The following is a 14,350-nucleotide window of genomic DNA, read 5'->3' as shown; positions in this document are numbered from 1 at the left end:
TGGGCCGAATGGTTCTTATCTGCCGTCACATTCTATGTTTCTATCTCTAGACACGTTTGTTAGGCACGTTAACACTCAACCTGCTATGCAGGACTCTAATCGAGACAAACGCAATTTAGTGTAATCTGCAATATAGCGAATCACTGGATAGTATGAAAATGTTGCATTGGATCTCTAGCATATTACCTATGCTTGTATATGGTATGTTAATCTTTATAAGTTTCTGATGTTAACCAAAATGTCTATCCTACCTTTCGTAGCTAGCAGCCTGATTGAAACTAATGGTATAGACATTTATGCCAAGCCTGATTCCTTTTAAAAATTTGTGCTGTCAATGATTGCCATGAAACTGTTTATTCTTTGCTATTCCATTGGCTTGTATCTGCTGTCGTGGCGATATAAGCATGTTTGTAACTCTAAGCACTACAAAAATAAAGAATATAAAAAGAAAAAAAAAAGTATAAAATGATCATCTTTAACTTAAAGTAATATATTTAGCATATTTTATAATATGTTTGGAATTAGCATTATATATATATATATATATATATATATATATATATATATATATATATATTTATATATATATAATTTTTTTTTTTGTAAATGTAGTTGTTATTGGTTTGTCGTATAATGTCATATATTGTGGCGAGAAATTGAGACTCGCAGGTCTCGCACCTAACCTACATGGTAAGATACTAACTTTAAATGCAAGAGGTTTAGACACGCAGGTCTGGTAACATATTAGAAAAGAAGAGACACGCAGGTCCCGCAACCAGGGCCGGCCTTAGGGGTGTGCGAGCTGGAGCAGGGGGCGCCGTGCGGCCGCACAGCCGGCCGGGATTAAAAAAAAAAAAAAAAAAAAAAAATTTTTTTTTTTTTTTAAATTTGCAGCGGGGGCGGAGCTTACCGTGCGGCGGGGGCGGAGCTAAAAGCGCCGGAAAACTGCTGCAGGGGAAGCAGGAAGGAGTCCCTGCTTCCCCACCAAACAGTCACCAGGAGCTGCACTGCCTCCACAATGAACTCCACAGGGATTGCCAGGTGAGTGTGACTCTCTGCCTGTGTTAATTACTGTCTGTGTGTGTATGACTGTCTGCCTCTGTGTGTCTGTGTGTATGACTGTCTGCCTGTGTGTGTGTGTCTGTGTATGACTGTCTGCCTGTGTGTGTCTGTGTGTGTGTGTATGACTGTCTGCCTCTGTGTGTCTGTGTGTATGACTGTCTGCCTGTGTGTGTGTGTCTGTGTATGACTGTCTGCCTGTGTGTGTCTGTGTGTGTGTGTATGACTGTCTGCCTGTGTGTGTCTGTGTGTGTGTGTATGACTGTCTGCCTCTGTGTGTGTCTGTGTGTATGACTGTCTGCCTCTGTGTGTGTCTGTGTGTATGACTGTGTGTGTCTGTGTGTATTAATGTCTGCTTCTGTGTGTGTCTGTGTGTATTAATGTCTGCCTCTGTGTGTGTCTGTGTGTATTACTGTCTGTGTCTGTGTGTATGACTGACTGTCTGCCTGTGTGTGACTATCTGCCTGTGTGTGTGTGTGTGTGTGTGTATATGACTGTCTGCCACTGTGTGTCTGTGTGTATTACTGTCTGCCTCTGTGTGTGTGTCTGTGTGTATGACTGTCTGCCTCTGTGTTTATGACTGTCTGCCTCTGTGTGTATGACTGTCTTCCTCTGTGTGTATGACTATCTGCATGTGTGTGTCTGTGTGTGTGTGTATGACTGTCTGCCACTGTGTGTCTGTGTGTATTACTGTCTGCCTCTGTGTGTGTGATTGTGTGTATGACTGCTTCTGTATCTATGACTGCCTCTGTGTGTATGGCTGTCTGCCTCTGTGTGTATGGCTGTCTGCCTCTGTGTGTCTGTGTGTATGGCTGTCTGCCTGTGTGTGTCTATGTGTATGACTGTCTGCCTCTGTGTGTCTGTGTGTATGACTGTCTGCCTGTGTGTGTGTCTCTGTGTATGACTGTCTGCCTGTGTGTGTGTGTATGACTGTCTGTCTCTGTGTGTGTCTGTGTGTATGACTGTCTGCCTCTGTGTGTGTCTGTGTGTATGACTGTGTGTGTCTGTGTGTATTACTGTCTGCCTCTGTGTGTGTCTGTGTGTATTACTGTCTGTGTCTGTGTGTATGACTGACTGTCTGCCTGTGTGTGTCTGTGTGTGTGAGACTGTCTGCCTGTGTGTGTATATATGACTGTCTGCCACTGTGTGTCTGTGTGTATTACTGCTTCTGTGTGTATGACTGCCTCTGTGTGTATGGCTGTCTGCCTCTGTGTGTATGGCTGTCTGCCTCTGTGTGTCTGTGTGTATGACTGTCTGCGTGTTTGTCTGTGTGTATGACTGTCTGCGTGTGTGTGTATGTCTGTGTGTATTACTGTCTGCCTCTGTGTGTGTCTGTGTGTATTACTGTCTGTGTCTGTGTGCATGACTGACTGTCTGCCTGTGTGTGTCTGTGTGTGTGTGTGTGTGTGTGAGACTGTCTGCCTTTGTGTGTCTGTGTGTGTGTGTATGACTGTCTGCCTGTGTGTGTGTGTGTGTGTGTGTGTGTGTGTGGATGTCTTCCTGTGTGTGTGTATGGCCGTCTGACTCTGTGTGTGTGTGTGTGTCACATACAACCAATACACGCATATCACACACTGTTAATACACCCATTACAAATAGGTGTGATGACTGTGTGTGATATGTATGCTATGTGTGACACCCTACTATCACATACACAGACAACACAAACATTACAGCATACATGGATGACGGGGGGGCGCTGTGAAGATTTTTCGCACAGGGCGTCTAAATGCCTAAGGCCGGCCCTGCCCGCAACGTACATCTTATAACCATACTAACAGAGATTATCAAGCGGTCCTATGAGCTGCTTATTGTCTCTATGAGTGTAAATTTATGATCTCGTCGTGTTTTTGTTATGGTATATTGCAAACAGTTTGTGTATGCTAATATTGTGTCAGGGTCTTACCTGAGTTGGGAGTCTGTAGCGCAGATATGTTGCTCACCCTTGCAGATAGCCACAGGCCGAGGTGGTCAGGTAAGAATTCACCTGGCCTGTGGGTCTGTGCACGGGGGCTGTGCAGGATGCAGTACCAAATACGCAGGACAGGCAAGGACAGAACCAGCAGGATAGTCGAGGGATAGCCGAGGTCAAAGGATGCCAGAGGTCAGGAACAACGAGGAGTAGCCGAAGTCAAGGGATGCCAGAGGTCAGAATAAACGTATTCACAAGCCGAGGTCAAATAAACGAAGCAGATAAACTGGAACACTGGTACGACACAGCAACACTAGATCAAAGACTTGACACTGAGCACAGGAAGAGGCTGGGTTTAAATACCCTGCTGATGACCGATGAGAGTCAGGTGAGACACAGCCAAGTCAAGGTGCAGCCCCCGGTGTATAAGCCATGCCAGGATGAACAGGACCGGACTCAGTAGTCTCTGTGTAAAGCTGCTGTGGCTCAGAGGTAGAAATCAGGACTAGGACTGATAAGTTCCCCGGTTCGAGTCCCCTGTTGGGAACTCCAGGAGCGGCCACGTCTGGCTGTCTGTCTAACAGGTGAGTACCCTGACAGTACCTCCCCCTTTAAAAACGACCTCTGGGCGTAAGTAGGTTCCTCATCGAAATAATCCGCCTCTCCAGAGTCACTCTCAGAATCCATCGAGTCCCCATAGTGAAAGTCCTCAGTATGGAATCCCTCATTAGCTCGGGATTTCCCAGTACCAGCTTCTGGTACGGCTGACGATCTGTCTAGGTTCCGGGTAGGGGTGACAAGAACTTCCACAACTTCGGCAGGAACAGTGCTCGTAGCTAGCAGTGCTTTTTCGAACACTTCTAGGTCTTTTTTACAGACCGTAGTGCCATTAGAAGCAATGACACAATCCATAGGTAAATCCTTTTTAAGTGGGCAGGAAGTAGTGGTGGTACTACAGGAAGTAACTTTGGTAGTAGATGCAGACGACTCTGGAGCAGGAGGTATAGCATTTTCCATGGAAGCCAAGCCTGGGTAGGAATAACGGCTCCCTTGTAGCTCTTTAGGCTGATATGCGGTGTACACTGGACGAAGAATATTATTACCCAGTCGGAGAGCTGGAGGTCTAGGAGGGCGAACAGGACAAAGCGTGATGAAGTGTCCTCCTTCTCCACAGTAAAAACACAGACCATGGCTTCTCCTTCGGTCCCTCTCCCTAGGTGTGACTTTGCAGTGGACACGTCCAATTTGCATAGGTTCCTCAGGATCAAGTGGAACACAGGATACCTCTGGAGTTTTCCTGGGAACTGGATCATAAGAGGGCATCACTGGGGTGTGGTGATAGTACTCGGTTCCTTGGTAACGTAGACTCCGCGATTTTTTAGTAGGTGGAGCTGGCTTGGGCTTAGTGGTCCTGCACTGTGAGTCCATAGCAATAATAAAGGATTCCCAGCTGACAAGGACAGGACTCTTCCTCTGCAACATTTGGTAAGACCAAACTTTGATGCGTCCAGACAACAGGTTGATAGCCGCTCTGACCCTGATGAAATCCGTGGCGTAAGTTCGAGGCTTTAAAGAAAACAATACCTCGCAATCCATCCTGAATGACTGAAAGGACGTGTAGTTACCATCAAATCTGTCAGGCATGATGACAAAGGGTTCCGGAGCTGGATGTACTGCGCCTTTAAGAGAAAAAATTTCCTGCTGCAACTCCGAAACAGTCTGGGCCAGGCTGGACACTTGCTGGAGTGAGGGTGAGCACATTTCTGCGGACTCCATATTGGTCAAGTCTTTTGTCAGGGTCTTACCTGAGTTGGGAGTCTGTAGCGCAGATATGTTGCTCACCCTTGCAGATAGCCACAGGCCGAGGTGGTCAGGTAAGAATTCACCTGGCCTGTGGGTCTGTGCACGGGGGCTGTGCAGGATGCAGTACCAAATACGCAGGACAGGCAAGGACAGAACCAGCAGGATAGTCGAGGGATAGCCGAGGTCAAAGGATGCCAGAGGTCAGGAACAACGAGGAGTAGCCGAAGTCAAGGGATGCCAGAGGTCAGAATAAACGTATTCACAAGCCGAGGTCAAATAAACGAAGCAGATAAACTGGAACACTGGTACGACACAGCAACACTAGATCAAAGACTTGACACTGAGCACAGGAAGAGGCTGGGTTTAAATACCCTGCTGATGACCGATGAGAGTCAGGTGAGACACAGCCAAGTCAAGGTGCAGCCCCCGGTGTATAAGCCATGCCAGGATGAACAGGACCGGACTCAGTAGTCTCTGTGTAAAGCTGCTGTGGCTCAGAGGTAGAAATCAGGACTAGGACTGATAAGTTCCCCGGTTCGAGTCCCCTGTTGGGAACTCCAGGAGCGGCCACGTCTGGCTGTCTGTCTAACAGGTGAGTACCCTGACAGTACCTCCCCCTTTAAAAACGACCTCTGGGCGTAAGTAGGTTCCTCATCGAAATAATCCGCCTCTCCAGAGTCACTCTCAGAATCCATCGAGTCCCCATAGTGAAAGTCCTCAGTATGGAATCCCTCATTAGCTCGGGATTTCCCAGTACCAGCTTCTGGTACGGCTGACGATCTGTCTAGGTTCCGGGTAGGGGTGACAAGAACTTCCACAACTTCGGCAGGAACAGTGCTCGTAGCTAGCAGTGCTTTTTCGAACACTTCTAGGTCTTTTTTACAGACCGTAGTGCCATTAGAAGCAATGACACAATCCATAGGTAAATCCTTTTTAAGTGGGCAGGAAGTAGTGGTGGTACTACAGGAAGTAACTTTGGTAGTAGATGCAGACGACTCTGGAGCAGGAGGTATAGCATTTTCCATGGAAGCCAAGCCTGGGTAGGAATAACGGCTCCCTTGTAGCTCTTTAGGCTGATATGCGGTGTACACTGGACGAAGAATATTATTACCCAGTCGGAGAGCTGGAGGTCTAGGAGGGCGAACAGGACAAAGCGTGATGAAGTGTCCTCCTTCTCCACAGTAAAAACACAGACCATGGCTTCTCCTTCGGTCCCTCTCCCTAGGTGTGACTTTGCAGTGGACACGTCCAATTTGCATAGGTTCCTCAGGATCAAGTGGAACACAGGATACCTCTGGAGTTTTCCTGGGAACTGGATCATAAGAGGGCATCACTGGGGTGTGGTGATAGTACTCGGTTCCTTGGTAACGTAGACTCCGCGATTTTTTAGTAGGTGGAGCTGGCTTGGGCTTAGTGGTCCTGCACTGTGAGTCCATAGCAATAATAAAGGATTCCCAGCTGACAAGGACAGGACTCTTCCTCTGCAACATTTGGTAAGACCAAACTTTGATGCGTCCAGACAACAGGTTGATAGCCGCTCTGACCCTGATGAAATCCGTGGCGTAAGTTCGAGGCTTTAAAGAAAACAATACCTCGCAATCCATCCTGAATGACTGAAAGGACGTGTAGTTACCATCAAATCTGTCAGGCATGATGACAAAGGGTTCCGGAGCTGGATGTACTGCGCCTTTAAGAGAAAAAATTTCCTGCTGCAACTCCGAAACAGTCTGGGCCAGGCTGGACACTTGCTGGAGTGAGGGTGAGCACATTTCTGCGGACTCCATATTGGTCAAGTCTTTTGTCAGGGTCTTACCTGAGTTGGGAGTCTGTAGCGCAGATATGTTGCTCACCCTTGCAGATAGCCACAGGCCGAGGTGGTCAGGTAAGAATTCACCTGGCCTGTGGGTCTGTGCACGGGGGCTGTGCAGGATGCAGTACCAAATACGCAGGACAGGCAAGGACAGAACCAGCAGGATAGTCGAGGGATAGCCGAGGTCAAAGGATGCCAGAGGTCAGGAACAACGAGGAGTAGCCGAAGTCAAGGGATGCCAGAGGTCAGAATAAACGTATTCACAAGCCGAGGTCAAATAAACGAAGCAGATAAACTGGAACACTGGTACGACACAGCAACACTAGATCAAAGACTTGACACTGAGCACAGGAAGAGGCTGGGTTTAAATACCCTGCTGATGACCGATGAGAGTCAGGTGAGACACAGCCAAGTCAAGGTGCAGCCCCCGGTGTATAAGCCATGCCAGGATGAACAGGACCGGACTCAGTAGTCTCTGTGTAAAGCTGCTGTGGCTCAGAGGTAGAAATCAGGACTAGGACTGATAAGTTCCCCGGTTCGAGTCCCCTGTTGGGAACTCCAGGAGCGGCCACGTCTGGCTGTCTGTCTAACAGGTGAGTACCCTGACATATTGTGAGGGTGTTAGTTTGTTTTTGTTTGTTTGTAAGTTGAGTATTTATTATCGTTTGCCATTGAGCGTGGCATCACGGTTTAACTTGCAAGAAAGAGGTAGGACTCGCAGGTCCATTGCATGTAAATGAGTGTCCAAATTACTAGCCACGCAGGCCTTCGACATGCAAGGCAAACAGTTATAGGAAACAATCAATTTCACATATTATAAATGTCATAGAAGTGGCAAACCAGTGTATAATGCAGAGCAAGACAATGTAACAGAAGTTTGGGTGGTGTGGGTAACGTCGCAAGGTAACCAATGGAATCTCATGGAAGTGTACTGTGTGTTGGTATAAATGTAATTAAGGTCAGCGTTGTGGCTTCCAGTTCCAGCCTCCTTGTCAGATTTGTGCCCTCAGGCACAGTAGTCTGCCTTCTAGCCACCGGTATTTCCTGCCTGGTTGGTTCCTGCGTGTGCCCTTGTTCCTGCCTCTGTCTCCCACCCTCCGGGCTTAAGCAGTGGGCGAGGGTAGAGGATTGCCAGTCCCCAGCTTGAGTGGACCAGCGACCTGAGGTTCCTGTCTAAGTCTAGGTCAGAGCGATGGGAAATGTCACCTCTCCCATTCCCCGTGGCTTCCCCGTGTCGGCTATATGTCAGCATGCTTTGAAAATCTGTGCGACATACTTCTACTAGCCAATGTGTCCAGATGTCTAAGTACGTTTGTGAGTGGCCATGTGCTGTGAATGTCAAGTCTTCAAGTCCATGTAGCTCCTCCATTCTCTCATACCAGATAGTTAGTGGAAGGGTCTGTCTTCCAGTATAGGGGTAAAATATGTTTTGCTGCGTTCAGTATCCGTACAGTCAGGAATTACTTATATTTGGCTGTTGGGGTCGTAGTGTGATGTAAGAGGTATGCAGTAGGTTTAAAGGGGGGTGGGTAGTCGGAGAACTTTTGTTGCACCCTACAGATCGTTCTCCAGTAAGGGACCACCTTCGGGCATTCCCACCATATGTGTAGAAATGTGCCCACTCTGATGTAGCATCGCCAGCACCTGTCGCTCAGGTCTGGGATCATTTTGTGCAAGATTTGTTTTATACCATAGAGTCAAAACGTTGTATGCCGTCTCCTGGGTTTTACTGGCCAGTGCACAGTGGTGTGTAAGGTGGCATATTTTTACCCATTGTTGTTCTGGGAAAGGGTCTCCCATCATCGTTTCCCATTTTCCCATGTAAGGGGGTGGGGGGAGGTTCCTATTGTGTAGGAGCAGAGTATATAGGTGGGAGATGGCATGTATGAGTGGGTCAGGGTCTGTTCCCAGGCTTTTAAACGGGGTCAAAGTCCTGTAGAGGTCAGGGTGCTGTGGTATATTTTTCAGGAACTGTCAGATCTGTTCATATTTCAGTCTGTGTAGGAAGGTAATGTGTGTGTCGTCCAGGAAGTCACTAAGGGGTTTGATTGTGTTGTCCTTTCCCATGTGTCTTACTTGGACCTGTGTCAGTGGTGTCAGGCAAGCGTATGCCCGTGGGTCCATGCCTGGGGTGAAGTCTGGGTTGTTTGTGAGTGGGTAGAGAGGGGATGGAAAGAAGGAGAGGCCCATCTGTGTGGCCGTTCTGTGCCATACGTCCTATGTTGCCTTCACCAGTGGTTGATGTTGCGAAATATGTCGTCCCGTATTTGGGCACATCCATGTCAATGCTTTCAGTATGCCTCCAGTTTGGACTCTCTCTATCTCCTTCTAATGTTTGATCACTCCATCCTTGACCCATTCCAGCACACGTTGCAAGTGGGAAGCCTGATAGTAGAGTCTGAGCGTGAGCGTTAGATATATCAGCCTCGACGTGCCCCGGCCCCAAATGTACTTAATCATCAGAGACCTTATAGACGTAAAGTACGCTGTTGGGATCTATATGGGGAGTGTCTGGAACAGGTACAATATGCGAGGCAGGAGATTCATTTTATATATATATATATATAATAATAATTATTATTGCTATTTATATAGTGCCAATTAATTCTGCAATAAATGAGACAATTACACAGTGACACAGGAACAATAGATAGATGTATTTTAATGAGTCATTTTAATTTTTTTAAACAGTCATTTTATTTAATTTTTTTTAATAATTATTTATTTTTGTAGTGCACAGTTTGACATTTTGGGAAGCAGGTACATTTCACAAAATGACTTACGACAGGACATGGATGCAACAACAGTGTGAAATGTCAAGAGAGGACAGCACTTTCTGGATAGTTAGGAAATAATAATAAATGGTAACTAACAGGCTCAACATGCATGTCTGGGTCAAGTTGGCATTGCAAGCTTTTTAATTAACAGAAATAGCCAGACATGGGGGTGAGAGAGTAAACATGAGGAGTCAATGCTAGTAAACTACAACAGGAGTTATCCACTGGCATCACAAGCATCCACAGAGCTCTGCACTATCTGAGAGCAGTAGTATGCATGAGTAGAAAGATGTGAGAATGTGGTGTTTGTGAGCAAGAACTGAGCGTATGTTGGGTAATATGGAGCATATGGCTTGCGCCAGCAGCTTGCATGTCCTTTGGTAGCAGTCTCAACCGATTCCTACAGGAGGTAGAAATTAGGTGCAGGCCAAGTTGTTCAGGGTTGTGCTGGAGTGGGAGTCCCCTCCAGCCTTGGGCTTTTATGAGGGCCAGCACCTCTGGTCCACGGTCCTGGGCTTTCCCTATGTCCAAGTCCCGACCTCCACTGGGGTGTACTGGGGATCTGGTGGTATCCTCAGCTGCTGTAAGTGGTGCATCGAGGCTGAGCCTTGGGAGGCTTTAAGCCCAGGTGGGCAGTTGGTAGAGTGAGGGTGTGTTAGTAAAGCAGGATTGCTCTGGAGACACGACCTGTTTCTCGGCTGCTTGTCACTGGTCCAGTGCGGTGTCATCCTGTGCACGTTCATGGATTTGTGCCTAGAATCTGTGGAAGATTTCATCCAGACAGCTTAAAGTTGATTGTATGGAGCCGCTGTGAGGCTGTAGAGTAGGGCAAGTGAGTTGCTCATTTGGAACTTCAAGGAACGAGTGGAACTGGAAGCCAGTGGGGGACAAGTGCAGAGTAAGTGTGGCACAGAGAGTCCGGTGGGGACCGGGATACCCCACCAGTCCAGTGGGGGGGAGGGGAGGGTGTAGTAGGGGAACTGCCGAACCAGATAGAGTCTGCAAGCGCAAGGAGAGCAGCCGCCTCTCCCCAGCGCTGTCCTCAGTAGGCCTCCATCCCAGACTCGGTGGATGGCAGGCAGTTAAAGCTGCAGAGTCCAGCAAAACCCCTCAATGGGTAAATATACTCGGTAGGTGTGAGATCAACCCCAAGTTGAAGTTCCATCAACTGAGTGTCAAGATTATAGGGATAATCCACTGCATGAATATAAAAGAAAAAAAATCACTGTTTAGTTGACATACCTCTAAAGAAAACATGCTCACATTTAATTATGCCCTTTTTCATTCCAGGGGAGGGGAGGCGGGAAGGTATATCTAAATACAGCTTGCAAAAGATCTCTTGTCTGAAGCCTTTGCAGGCCCTCCCCATTCTAACTCAACCCAGACTTTATGTGACTGTCCAATCACAGGCTTCCCAATGCAGCTCAGTGAGAGGTCTTTGCAAGGCAGGTACTCTGGGAAATTGCCTCATGTCTCGAGTTTAGTTTCACTGAGCTAAACAACCAAGAAGTAACAGGACCGGCTGTCTGATTGACAGCTAAGGAAATGTAACAAGGATAATTAAAAAAAAAAAAAGTAAAGCCAATATCTATTGGAATCTGCACTTTTTATAAAGTGAAACATTCTTCACACACATAAAGCATTTCAGCAAGGGGTCTGGTGTGTCCCTTTGAGAGCGTTTGTAAGACAAAAATTGTTTTACGTAATATATTCATCCAACATGCACTCTAACATTACTTGCGATGATATAGCATAATTATCTTAGTGCCCAACAAGGATTATCTGTAACTCAAAAATGAGAGCTAGGCTTCCTATAATCGTAAGTACCTGTTAATTTAATGACAAATAATTAGAAGCCAGCACTATTAAATCTTCCTAATTTACAGTCTTGCAATTTTATGAGGTTTCATGTAAATCAGGGTGTGTCATTCTCTTCATTTGTAAAGTGGGAACAAAATGCATTTTTGCATGCTACAAAACAGGTTTGTTACATAATGGATACCAAAGGTTCCAGTAATTTTTGTATGATTGTGCTACAGTATTTGTTTGTTTGTTTAAAATGATCATTTCAATCATAGGTAGAAAACTAAAAAAGTTTAATTTTATACAGAACTACAGTTATCTCGGTATGAGATGTTAAAACATCAAAAGTACAATCAGCTTTTATGTATCAGTCGAATGATATTATATCAGTGACTCAAAGGTTGTTGGAGCTTTTTCAAATTTACGTAAAGGTTTCTCTATGTTGGTGAATGATTGGATATTTCTATTTGTCAGTATAGTTTTATAATTTTTTTAGGATTGTAACTCATTTTGTAACTTTTCTGCTTGATTTCCAGTTTGGGTCCTCTGTCACACATTTAATGAGTGCAGAGCAGACAATGCAACTCTCCATGAGATTCCGTGAGTCTCTCAAATTTTTATAGCAGTTCCCTGAGACCTGCAAATCATGTACAATATCCCGGAAATCACACACACACATAGTCTGACATACATGTATGTCAGATTGTGTGTGATTTACAGGATATTGTATATGATTAGTGGGCCACCCTATGAGTATTATTTCTTTATTGCTGAACAGGGGTTCGATCAGGTGCCGCCGGCTGGGAGGAAGTGACAACTGATCACTTCCTCCCAGTTTCACACAAAGTGCCGAGCTGGATGGAGGAGGCTGAAGGCGGCGGCCCCACAGGCAGCATGGAGGCAGAGGAGAGGCTGGAGTGAGCTGCTGAAGACCTTCATGCTCTCTCCTATCAGCCTCAGCCAGCATCCCCAGGACCCTAAGCAAGCACCCCTTCTGGACACAAAAAGTAAGCTAACGGGAGGGTGGCTGCAAATAAAAAATCATGTTTGTGTCTATGCAATGCAGACCGTGTGTGTGTATCTGTGTGTATGTCAGTATGTATATTTATGTGTGTGTGTGTATGTTCCAGTGTGTGTATCTGTGTGTTAGTGTATGTATCTGTGTGTCAGTGTGTGTATCTGAGTGTATGTGACAGTGTGTGCATCTGAGTGTTTATCAGTGTATGTATCTGTGTGTCACTGTGTATCTAGGTGAGTGTGTATGTGCCAGTGTTTGTATCTGTGTGTATGTGCCAATGTGTGTATCTGTATGTCATTATGTGTATCTGAGTGCATGTGCCAGTGTGTATATCTGAGTGTGTGTATCTGTTTCAGTTTGTATCTGAATGTGTGTGTATGTGCCAGTGTGTGTGTGAATGTGTCTGTGTGTGTATATGTGTGTCAAGATGTGTGTATATTCCAGTGTCAGTAGTTTGTGTATATGCCAGTGTGTATGTGTATCTGTGTGTCAATATGTGTGTATGTTTCAAGGTGTATGCATGTGTCCAGCTGTGTGCATGTGTTCTGTCATTATAAAATGTCATGTCCTTGTTCATACATGTGTGTGTGTGTGTGTGTGTATGTGTGTGTGGGGTGGGTGCTGTAGCTATTGAAGCCACCTCCCGTTTTGCATGTTGGGATATCTGTGAGTGCAGTAAAACAGGTCCTCGGCCGTTACTAATGAGTAATAGGCAGGACGTAGGTCTGTTCAATGCAGCAACTGTTTCTTGCAAGATTTTGATGCAATACATCTGCAAAGTAATTAATATTTCTAATCGATATGACTTGCATGTTCTCTTTAACTCCATTATATAATGAACACAGACTGCTCTAAGATATATAATAATGCATTGAAATCACATCACTGCCTGTAATAGCAATTCAGTTGGATTTTTTTGTTTTGTTTTGTTTTATTGAATAAGGGTTCTCCACTGAAATAGAGCGCAGATATGATAACATTTTGCTGGAAAATGCAATTCCTCCTATAGAATTACATTTTTACTTTCTGCACTCGCTGCATGTTAGTTGTGTTCTTGGGGATATCTCAATTCTTTTAACAGCTTTACATAGCACTCACGCAACACATCACTCATGCAACATTTGGGACCTCACATATTCTGCTGTCATATGATATGTATAAAACGAATGCCCATCAACAGGCTTTAGTACATTCCGGGACATGCTCTACGACCACTAGCAGCTGGTCCATAATTATTGTCTTGTCTGGTCTGGTCTAGCTCCTGTTCTCATACAAGGGACACTCTATGCACCATAAACACTTGTGCTTCTGCATAACTCCTGCATATCTGCATTAAGCCCACTCCCTCACCACAGATATGACTTACAAGGAATCAACTGGTCTTACAGATACTTTTATAGCCTCAGTTTAATAGCCATACATGCCTCCATCTCTACTAGCAGCTCCTTCACAGTTCCTTCATAGCTTTGTGTGATGGAGCCAGTGCTGTTGCTGAACACAGCTGCACCCATGTGTGTCTGTAGCTTAATTCTTGAAAAACATGAATGGCGCAAACAGAAAGCCAACAGCATCACTTTCATTTAGCTATTTCATGAATGAAACTGTTACTGAGAACTTAAAGGATTGCTCCAACCCTTTTAAAATACATCACATCACTCCCTCCCTCCCTCCCTCGCGAGGTCCAATCAAATGCTCCTCACACACCGTCTAACATCACTGCCTCCCTAGCAAGGTCCAATCAAATGCAAGCGCTCTGAGCCTGGAAAGTCGGGGGTGGACAAGGGAAAGAAGGAAGAAGGAAAATAAAAAAACAAAACAAAAATAAACTATAAAAGAAATGAAGGAGGCGGGGGGGGGGGGGGGGGCGGAGGGGGGGGAGAGGTCTGGAAGGGAACATTAAAGCTTTCACTTTAAGCACACTCCCAGGTGCTGTTTGCAAGGGTAGAAGCTGATAACATCTGTCGCCAATGTGTAGTGCATGCCAACAACAGACATATTTTTGCACAGAATTGACATTAGGCAGCCTAGACAAATTCACGGGATGCAATTAGCCCCTGACACAATAGTGCAAATATATCTGTATTTGCAGTCGTTCAAAACGAAACACCACACATACAGATTCCTACCACAATAGCCACTTCTAGAAGCAGAAGTGGTCATGGTGTTTT

This window comes from Pelobates fuscus, chromosome 8 (genome assembly GCF_036172605.1).
Source record: "Pelobates fuscus isolate aPelFus1 chromosome 8, aPelFus1.pri, whole genome shotgun sequence".
Taxonomy (NCBI): domain Eukaryota; kingdom Metazoa; phylum Chordata; class Amphibia; order Anura; family Pelobatidae; genus Pelobates; species Pelobates fuscus.
The sequence above is the reverse complement of the archived record's forward strand: the minus strand, read 5'-3'. Positions refer to the sequence as shown.